Consider the following 10,252-nt stretch of genomic DNA (forward strand, 5'->3'; position numbering starts at 1 on the left):
TAAGAATAAAAAAAAAATTTTTAATTATTATTATTCTGTAAGTAATTGAGTGGGTTATGATAAAAAAATCACCCTGTATATTTTATATGTAAATTAACTTGAAAATTTGAAACTTTAAAGTTTTATAAAGTTAAAAATTCAAATATCATATACTATTAATATAAAACCTCAAACATTTTATTCAATTCAAAATATGTATTCCCATGTGATAAAAACAAAGTTGACACCCTTACAAACCATAAGGGATGATCTTAAAAAGTATTGGGCAGCTAATAGTTCAAGAATAATGTGTAACTATTAATTGTTATATGAGAATAAAATAATAATAGTAGTTATAAATATTAGTGTTATTGAATCATCGTCAACTCCAGTTGAAAACGTAGGTATGATAATTACACACAAAATAAAAATAGAAACCCATTTTCAAAGATTATAATAATTGTACCATATTAATGATTATTAATAAATAATTTTTGTTTATATAGAACAATTCAGTCAATTTTGAGTAATCTTAAATATGATAGAACAACAATTTATTTAAAAAAACGATACTTTAATTGTAAGCACTAAATATAGTACTTGCTTAAATCAAATTCAGTTGACACGTTTGCACACGAAGTACGTCAATAATAATTATTCATAGATTATCGCAGGAAATTTTTATTTACTCATTCTTAAATGAAATATAGCATAAAAATACCAATTGTTTTTAAAGTAATAAAAATAACAATTTATAATTTAACCTTGTATATGATTTATTTCTAAAATATTTCTCAGATTATAATAATATGGCAGAACGGTGGCAAGTTGATGCTTATGACAATATTGTCTTCTTGGTTTAAAAAAAATATAGTAATGTTTGCGAACTTTTAATAAAAATATTTTTTAGTATATTCACTAAACAATGATAAATTTTTCGAAAATTATTTAAATGATCACATATATTTGTTTTAAATAGCACTTAAACGTCCTTTTTTGCAAGAATGATATATTGTTATTTTACAGCATGTGGTTTTAACATTGGTATGAACAAATAAATAAAACATTTTTATTGCGACAGCTAAAGAAAATCATCATGAAAAAAAATTGATTGAAAATTTAAGTCTTGTTCTAATTATGAAATTTTAAATAAAAATAATTGGAGGAAATTTATTTCTTCAATACCTATTATCTGAGATATAGCATTAAAAAAAATGTTTAGTAGTTTTATTAAATTACAATATAATTAGTGATACGTCATTTATTGTGTTACGACATTATTCAGAACATTTTTAGAATAGTTTTGAATAATTTAAATTGCTAAAAAAATTTTTTAAATTTCTATAGGTTCAATTACAAAATTAGACAAAACATTTACATTTTCCTACTATTTACATAATTTAGATGAATTTAGTATTTAGTTTTGCCGTTCATTCCAAATCTGGCTATAGATTTTTTCTAAATACTAATCAAAAATACCCAGACAGCCAACTAAGGATGAAAAACTTAACATAATTTTTTCTAAAACTACTGAGTGTTCCCCTAACTAGTTACGCCTCACGAAATATCTTCGAAAATATTGGAGCTAATCAATACTTTATTTTTTTTTAACAATAATTGTACAATGTGAAGCTTCTTTACATTAAAAATTAATTTTTTGTCACCATCTCTTATATGTATTCTAAATTTGTAAATACTTTTCAAATTAAAACCTAAAATTTTGTATTCCATCATATTTATTCATATATTTTTTTTGTAAAATTGTTTATTTTCAACAAGTTACAGATGCTTAAAGTATAAAGGCGATCAGAAAAAAAGGTGTAATTATTTTTATAAGACGGCTTTTTTATTAGGTAGTAAATTGATACATAACTTATTGTGATAAGGTGTAGGAAAAGTATAGGTATGGTTTTTTAGACGTTCTTTAAAAAAACCAAAACTTAAACTATAAAACTCTGGATTCAATGCTCAATATTTAATCTCTATCAGTTAACTAAAATCATTCCCTGAATTAATATAAAATCATTTATTCACAATGACATAGATTCAATAGATCAACACGTAATGGAAGTGGCGCCTGAAATTATTGATATAATAAAAATTGATCACTTGTGGCTAGGTTAGGTTATAAACATTGAAATACGTATTGAGAAAAGGACAGAAGAAAACGCTATCTTTTCATGATTACTGTGTATACAGATGATGATAGTGTGTATACATTACAAACTTGGCATAAATACCATGATAAGAAATTAGATAAGGCAATTATTACTTATCACTCTCATTCAAAAGTATATTGAAAAGATAGCGTTTTCTTCTGTCCTTTTCTCAATACNATACAGAATAGTGTTTCCGTCTACTCCCTTTGTTTCCTCTCCCGGTTGTTTGGCAAAATTGGTCGGTTATCAATACCGGCCGATAACTGTATGATATGTATTTCTGTTTAGCATAAATTAAATACACATAGATAGGCCACGACATTCAGACAATTGGCAACCGATTTTTTGTTAATTTACCCGTAAAGATAGCGCTATATATCCTCTCGGAAATATTAAATATTTAATAATAACTGTCTAGTTTACTGATATTCAAGTAATAGTCACGATTATTGATGTACGGCTAACACCGTTAGCGCAAATTAAGATAAGAACCAGTTATTACTAAAAGGCGATTGCTATTTGATTTAAATGAAACTTTTCGTTTTAAATACAAATTCAATAAAACATGTGTTTTTTATTTTATTAATATTGATTTAAATTTGACTATTATTTATTTTTCTTAATTTTCTCTGTTGAAAATCTTAACTTATCACATTGCAATTTCTCGTTACCGATTTGTCCACTGTCAAGATTTTTATATTATTTAGTGTTTAATTTCTTAACTTACCTGTAATCAAGTCTAAAAAAGATATTTATTAATAATTACACATATTATAAAGTTCTCATGTATAAAATTAGTAATTTATTTTTTCAAATATACAATGAAATATTAAAAAAAAAAAAACAAATTTTAATAATATATAAATTAAAATATAAAATATAAAAATTTTAAAAACAAATATTTTAGAAAAAAATATTCAAAAAAATAAAGCAGTTTTAACCGAAGTTCAAATCACTAAAAATGATAAAATAAGAAGTTAAGATATGTTTTTACCGCAATTAAAAAAAATAAACTTATTTCCTCGTTGTGTACTCATTGTTATAATTATAATTATACAGATAATAATACAAATAAATATATTAAATGGTAAAACCACGCAAAAGGGACTTTAGTGAAAATATGAATAGTGATTATGAAATAGGGAAGATTTTTTATTTAGTTGGATATTTTTACATTGATAGGTTTAAAAACAATACAAAAATACAAAATAGGCATGATAATTCGTGTTACAATAAGATGTAAACATAGCTAATACATCCTGTTTTTAATGCAATTCCAAATATAATCCTGGCGCCGAGATATCGTATTATTAAATCGTACTCTTTTACGTGGTCTATAGTACAATTGTTTTACGATCTCTCAAAAAGTGTTAAATTTTATTTTTAATCGTGTTAAATTTGTAGGGTCACATGAATTCATGAAATTAGGCTTGTCAGAATCTATCATTAAAGTAAAAAGGACCCATACTAATTATACAACTGGAATTATATCTCTAGCTATATATATGATCTTATAGTANTAGGCTTGCCAGAATCTATCATTAAAGTAAAAAGGACCCATACTAATTATACAACTGGAATTATATCTCTAGCAAAGGCGTAAAGCATTTGAGTAAATGTATTTGAATAAAAGTATTCAAATACTTTCATTGGTATTGAATAGTATTTTTAAATACATTTAATAAAAAGTATCTGAGTAGTATTTTAAATACAATTAATTAGTATTTAATACTGTTTAACTTAAACGTTTTAAAAAATGATTTCTTGTGACAAGTGTGAAAAAGTGTACGTTGTCAAAAAACTGTTTTTAACTGCTGCATAGGAAAATACATGACGGTATACGATTTAAGTGATACAACACTATTAATTTTACTCAAGTAATAATCAGTCTTTTATGTGAAAATACTCATTTATGCGGAAAAATCACATATTTCCATCGAGGGTCGGCAAATTATAGATCACATATCTCTGTAAACTAGCCTTTTCGTTCACCACTTAAGTGATTTCACTTAAATATCATAATAATTAAATTTAAACTATCGATTTTTAAATATTTTCTCTATAATTAAAAAATAACTCAATTCTTATGAAATATTGTACATATTTATTTATTTACTAATAAATATCATAATAATGATCACCTTATGATGAGTTTCATCATCACCTCCCCTTCTATGTAGGGGTAAACCGNATCATCACCTCCCTTTCTATGTAGGGGTAAACCGTTCATTTACTGTTTTAATAACTACGTTAGTCAAGGAACTCTCTATGGTCAAAGGCATACACGTCACATAGCTAAAGTTGGGTTTCGTGGGATTAATAGCCGCCGTCGCCGCTTGATTACACCTTTCACTTTTTTGCATTCAAATATTTTCATATAATTCTAAAATTATGTAATTTTTAAAATACCTCTAATTTTCTGTAATATATCAAGATATACTATATGATGTTCCATCTACCTAGGTATACTATGCATATACCAAGGTAACTTGTACCATGATATAACGAAATGATATCTAGGAACGAGAAACATCGACCTTCCACCATATCTCCCCGGGCGTTTACACCGCCCGTCAACCTATTACTGGGTAAACACACATCATATGGGTGGGGGGACTATGCCTTTCCCATATCTCCTCGGCCGTTTACACAGGCCGACCACCTAGGGAGAGGAAACGGCCGGGGCCGTTTTGGGGGGTATGGCAATCATACTTTATAGAACTACTCTCATAAATAATATGTTAATACTAATAATAATAATAATAGATTAACTCTTTTAAATCAAAACCTTAAATTAAATCATTTAAACGGCAAAGAAAAGTCGTCTATTAATAATTTATGCAATAAATTTAATGATATATTAATTTTACCGAGTGATAAATTATTTTATACTAATCAAATTGTACATAAAATAATTACTCTTAATGCTCATCCAATTAATATAAAACAATACAGATACCCTATGTGTCATAACGAGGAAGTTGATAAACAATTAAAAAATCTTTTAATACAAGGTAGCATTGAAAGTCAAATAGTCCATGGAATTCGCCTAGAATTCTAAATTTTATAAAGGAATATATATTTTATGTTTTGTCTGTTAACAAATATTTTTTTGATTTGTTTTATACTCTTTTTTTGTTATTTTCATAAAAATTATAAATTAATTGTTCAAAAAAAGAGTTATATAAAAGATTAAATAATCTGAATTATTTTTACCATGTCAGAAATATTTATTAACGATATTTTTTAAAAAGGCACAGTATAGAATTTACTCAATACAAAAAAGAATGAACCAATAAGTTAATACTTATTGATTTATAAATGTGTCAGTATTGATTTTAGTTGTTGAAACGCTTTTTCATGGTCAGAGTTCCATGACACTATCTTGGGTGCATCGTTCTTTATTAAATCTAATAGTGGGTGAACTATTTTAGCGAAGTTTTTTATTAATCTACGATAGTAACTACACATTCCTATAAAACTTCTAACTTGTTTAGGTGTTTTTGGTGTTTCGAATTCAATAACTGCTTTAATATTTCGTGTTAACGGTGTTATGCCTTTTTCTGAAATGCCATGACCAAGAAGTTCTATATTGTCAGCAAGTAAATTGCACTTAGATGTTTTTAAAGAAAATGAATATGTGTCTAATATTTCAAATACTTTTTCTAAATTTATTAGGGCAGATTTAAAATCTTTTCCAAAAGATGTGGCCAAATCATCAATGAATACTATAACAGATTTATATAAATATTGAGAAAATGCCTTATTCAGTTCTCTTTGAAAAATAGCACTGGAATTACGATAACCTTGCGGTAAACGCGTGAATGTTAACAAACCATGTATGGTAGTGAATGCTAATTTGTATTGATCCTGTCTTCTAACCGGAATTTGAAAGAAACCAGAATTTAAATCAAAAGTACTGAAATATTTTGATCCCTCTAAACTTCTAAATAAATCAGCTGTTCTTGGTAGAGGATAATTATCATGTTCTACCATATCATTTAATTCTTTATAAGATACAACTAAACGGTATGATCCTTTCTCCTTTTTATTAACTAAAAACGCAGGTGAGGCATAATTAGATTTAGTATGTACAACAATATTAGCTGCCATTAACTTATCTAATTGTGATTTTAGTTCGTCGCGCTGCATAGGTGATACTCTGTGAGGTGAACAAAATTTAGGTTGTTTAGCATTAGGTTTAATTCTAATTTCACATGGTTGTACTTTGGCTGGTTTTAGTTTAGTTATGTCTGTTGTAAAAAGACTTATGTATTTTTTTATTAAGGATACTACTGTATTATGTTGATTTACTGTTAGGTGTGGTGAAATTTTTATTTGTGTCCCCTCTGCATCATAAACATTTTCTTTTTGATTGTTAATTATAGTATTAACAATTTGTTTTTGTTTGTTATGTTTATTTATGTGTTTGGCTATATCATTTATAATTGTATTTAAGTTCCGTCATTTGTATGAAGAACGATATAAAAATGATGTATAAAATACCTCCCTTTACATAAATTAAATGAGTTAAAAACCACTAGTTGGGCGCCACTTGTAATAACCAATAAAAAGAGAGTGAGGAGAGAGTGAGAGAGTGATAGTGAAGTTAGATACCGATAGATAATATAAATAAATTAATAGAAGGGATCCATTAGATATATGAAGTTAGAACGAAGATATATTTAAGCGAAAGAAGAAAATATTAAATTATTAATTAAAGTGTCTTTTATTAGTTATTACTATTAATTGTAGTTAGTGTGTTAAACTACTCTTACCTGATATATCTTGACTGCAAATCTTGTTTTACGGTGTAGAGAGGAGAAGAAGGCGAATCAGATTATTAGATGTTAAATAAATAGAAAAACAGTTTATTATGTAAGCATGTGTTATAATTAATAGTCATTCAAACATGAATTTACATTAAGTTGAACTGTTAAATTATATTAAGAATAAAAACACCAAGTCACAAAGTAAGACAGATAAAAAAGCCGCAAAGTAAAAGAGTGAAGCTGAGCACTTAAGTGTGAACGCTTGAGGTGGAAAAATAGAAGTGGCTCTTCGACGGATTGTCAAAAGCTGATGAGACCCCAGAGGGCTCTTAGGTTTGTTATAATGAATCATGGTAATAAAAATTTTATGTGATAATATACGTTATTTAATTAAAAAGAAAGATGTCCTTTATAACGCGGTACGAGAATTGATTTGTGTAAACAAACAATGATAAGTAATACGTTGTATATTGCTAATCCTTACGTGCAGCTGTATGAACTCATTTATGGGTTTTACGGCAAGGGCCATGCAAACAAAATTAAACTATTATATGCCTCAGCGGCGTCGACATGTCACTGACAATCGCCAACGAGACGTCTAAATTCAACTAAGTATCAAAATAATATTACATGATATAGTAATACAAATACAAAATAAGTATAATATAAAAGCTTTGTGATATTGAGGCACAGCTCACATGATGATTTTTATCATAAAGATTTTTCAACTCATCCTAATTACAAAGTAATTTATCTGCCACTGCTTTCTGTTTAAAATAATTTATAAAAATATTTAGAGACCAACAGTTTAGTCTTGTACTGTAATACCACATTTTATATCAAAGTCCTGTTAAGGATTCTTAGTATAGTATTAAAATAAAAAATTAAATAAAATTTCAATGAAAAATAATTACAAAGAAATAAATAATTACAATATTTACAAATAAATACAAAGATTTTGTATTTGTATTACTATATCATGTAATATTATTTTGATACTTAGTTGAATTTAGACGTCTCGTTGGCGATTGTCAGTGACATGTCGACGCCGCTGAGGCATATAATAGTTTAATTTTGTTTGCATGGCCCTTGCCGTAAAACCCATAAATGAGTTCATACAGCTGCACGTAAGGATTAGCAATATACAACGTATTACTTATCATTGTTTGTTTACACAAATCAATTCTCGTACCGCGTTATAAAGGACATCTTTCTTTTTAATTAAATAANTTAATAATTATTAAAGATATAAAATACGGGATCCCACCTTTGCCACGAACTGATGATGCTCCGACATTTACATACTTCGACATTTGACAATGTAGTAATTGTTACGAACATCTGGTACTCCGACCATTTGATACCATAGGTTACCAAAATTACGACGGATTTTACTCAGACATTAAATTAAAAAAATGAGACAGTAAAAACTCCGACATTATCGATAGTTTGATTATGCATCAAAAGTTATATTACAATTCGATTGTATTATTAATAATAGGGCGCATCGATCGTATATGTTGCAATGTCAGGGTCACATGGCTACAAAATCACTACATTATTAAATTAATTATATTATTCAATATGATTTTTAGCTGTGTATTTCAAAAAGTTTTATAATTAAATACCTGGTTTCCTGACAGATGAGGAATTTACAGTATCACGTGTTTTTACTGTTGTTGTAGTAGTAGAATTACTTGAAGCTGTGCTATTATTACTGCTAGAAATAGTTGTTGTAATGGTAGCAGTAGCGGTAGTTGTTGTAGAAGAATTTGAGCATATTGATGCTAAAGATTCTTGTATAGCTTTGACATCTTGTTCGATTTCACGTTCATCAAGCAAATAATAAATATTTGATACAGGAGGAGGTTTACGTCGTTTTTCTTGAGGAGCAGGTACAACAGGATCATTAGGTCTTCTTCTTAATTTTCTTGTCATTGCTGGTTTTTGGTCTATGGAGTTAGGAGCTAAAGAACAAATATAGATACTTAGCAAAATTCTAACTTCGAATTTTACAAATGCATATCATAATTATAGCTCATACCAAGTTCCATAGTCAAATTGTCATGTTCTATAGCTTTTTTCCTCTCATTCAACTCAGTTACCAAAGTTTCTGTTAATTCATTATTACGGTCATCAAACTCTTTATGTGCAAGTCGACGTTCCTTAACAAATTCTCGTTCAATGGCTTCAAGTAAACAATCTCGCCAAATATTATTCATTAATAAACTATAAATAACAAATGTATTCATATAATTGATTAAGACTAATATAATATACGATTTCACTGTGATTTACTGGTTTTTTTGTTGAACTTCTAATTTTTTTGATTACTTTACATACTCAACAATGTTGAGTCAACATGTGTGCCTTCTTGTAATTGCTTTTGAATTCCAGCAAGTTTATCCTGATATACTCTGTAACATTTTAAATTTTAATTATTTAATTTATAGTTTACATTTTGATATAATTACTGTTCTTGAATTTCAGTGCGTTTTTCACGATTTTCTTTTCCTTCATCTAAATGCAAATATTTATTAATAACAGTTTTAAAAAAATCAGGTTTTTATTTAATACCATCAGAGTCTGAAATATCCTTATTTCCTATATTATTACTTAATTCTTCGTCATCTATAGAATATGAAGAAGATGGAGACATATTATTTTCATTTATCGACATAACTATTGCAATAAAGCACTAAATAATTAATATTATGCGTCAAAATTAAACATTCTGACTTCAGCTAACAGTTAGGAATATTGTTTGAAACTGATAAAAACTTCTGCTGTTATCAAAGTAACAAACACGTACTGTTGTTGAGGTATTATTTGATTGTTCATTGTATTTAGAAATAATAATTACTGAAAAGTATTTTCTTAATAAGAATACTGAGTTGACGCAATATTTTTTGATATAGTATTATTTTTAGTTATGAAATATATCAAATACCACCAGTTTCATAATAATTTATAAAACTGTATGTTACATCTTATATAATAAAATTTACAAAAGACAAATGGTTAAAAATCCTAGTTCTAATTATCCCTAATAGTTTGACTTCGTATTATTAATAGTTAGTTATGATCATTGTTTATTAAAATTCTTATCATTCAAAATAGTCAATAATGTAACAATAATCATAGATTAACATATTTTAACGTTTTTTATACATCATGTGGCGCAGCGTAGTCGTACAATCAAACAGTATTTTACTTAATCATTCAAATTAGTTTAATTACGTTTTGGTTATCATTAATATTTTTATAAAAAATTTGTCGTTCATTCTCTATAAACCGATAATATTTAACTTTATACAGAGTGTTTAGTAAGTAAGAAAACAG

The 10,252-nt window shown here is 27.0% G+C and overlaps 1 pseudogene; it reads right to left on the reverse strand.

Moving 5' to 3' along the window:
* Window positions 1-5,627: 5,627 nt before the first annotated feature.
* Window positions 5,628-9,828, reverse strand: LOC126909427 (general transcriptional corepressor trfA-like; annotated as a pseudogene).
* Window positions 9,829-10,252: the final 424 nt, after the last annotated feature.

This window comes from Daktulosphaira vitifoliae, unplaced genomic scaffold, assembly GCF_025091365.1.
Source record: "Daktulosphaira vitifoliae isolate Bord-2020 unplaced genomic scaffold, ASM2509136v1 Scaffold_377, whole genome shotgun sequence".
Taxonomy (NCBI): Eukaryota; Metazoa; Arthropoda; class Insecta; order Hemiptera; family Phylloxeridae; genus Daktulosphaira; species Daktulosphaira vitifoliae.